The sequence below is a fragment of the Monopterus albus genome, unplaced genomic scaffold (genome assembly GCF_001952655.1).
Source record: "Monopterus albus unplaced genomic scaffold, M_albus_1.0 scaffold209.1, whole genome shotgun sequence".
NCBI classification, from domain to species: Eukaryota; Metazoa; Chordata; class Actinopteri; order Synbranchiformes; family Synbranchidae; genus Monopterus; species Monopterus albus.
In genome coordinates, this window is record NW_018128089.1 from 859,659 (window position 1) to 860,875 (window position 1,217).

A 1,217-nucleotide genomic window follows, 5' to 3' on the forward strand; every position below is an offset into this window, starting at 1 on the left:
ACTTGAATCCGATTGAACATCTGTGGGGTGATCTGAAGAGGGCTGTGCATAGGAGATGCCCTCGCAATCTGACAGATTTGGAGCGTTTTTGCAAAGAAGAGTGGGCAAATATTGCAGAGTCAAGATGTGCATTGCTGATAAACTCATACCCAAAAAGACTGAGTGCTGTAATAAAATCAAAAGGTGCTTCAACAAAATATTAGTATAAGGGTGTGCACACTAATGCAACCACATTATTTTAGTTTTTTATTTTTACTTCCCACTGAAAAACAGATTTCAGTTTGTTTTCAATTGAGTTGTACAAGTTATAGGTCACATTAAAGGTGGCTAAAGTTCTGGAATTATTTATCTTGGTCTCGTTTTTTTACATCACAGAAACCTGGCATTTTAACAGGGGTGTGTAGACTTTTTATATCCACTGTAAATAAATGAACCAGTGGGTCTATATACAGTACATTATGGAGTCTTTTAGGCTTCACATCATATGATCTGGAAACCTTCCCTTTTCAGTAACACACTGACCATTGAGCTCATAAAACACAAACAGTCCTGGTCTTTCATGTCTTTATTGAACACACATTCAAGACATGAAAGATCAGGACTGTGTTTCATCTTAGAAATACTGTTTGGTGATATTTGTGACTTTGGTTAAGATCAGGTCACATTTCCTGACCAATTTATGCAGCAAACCACGAGACTGTAAACGGCACCATTACTTTTTCTTGTGACTGTATAGCCTTTTTCTTGTTCTTCACTGTCAGCTGTTGACCTCATATTTTCTTTAAACATGGTTTTCATCTTTCACTCTGATTTCTGTGCTTTTTATGGACTGCAAAGAATGAAACTAGTGGCTAATGGAGGTCCTAATATACATGCAAATACAGGTTATGTATGTTAAGCAATTATATCGAATGTGGGGAAGATTCTAAGAAATATTTTATGCTCAATTGAGGCAACACAATTTGGTGTTTTGTATTAACTGTTATGCTGCTACCTCCAGTTAAGCCCAACCGTCCTACCAACAACAGGGGCCCATAGCTGAACTAGACCAAACAAATGAATCAACACTTTTGACAACCGTTTGCTCCCTATATGACATCTCAGAAATATAACCACCTAACTTGTGCACTGGCCTAATGACATGTGAAAGAGCATGGACAGGTTTTATGAGACATCTTGAGTTGAAATGCCTACACATGAATAAACTACCCCAAACA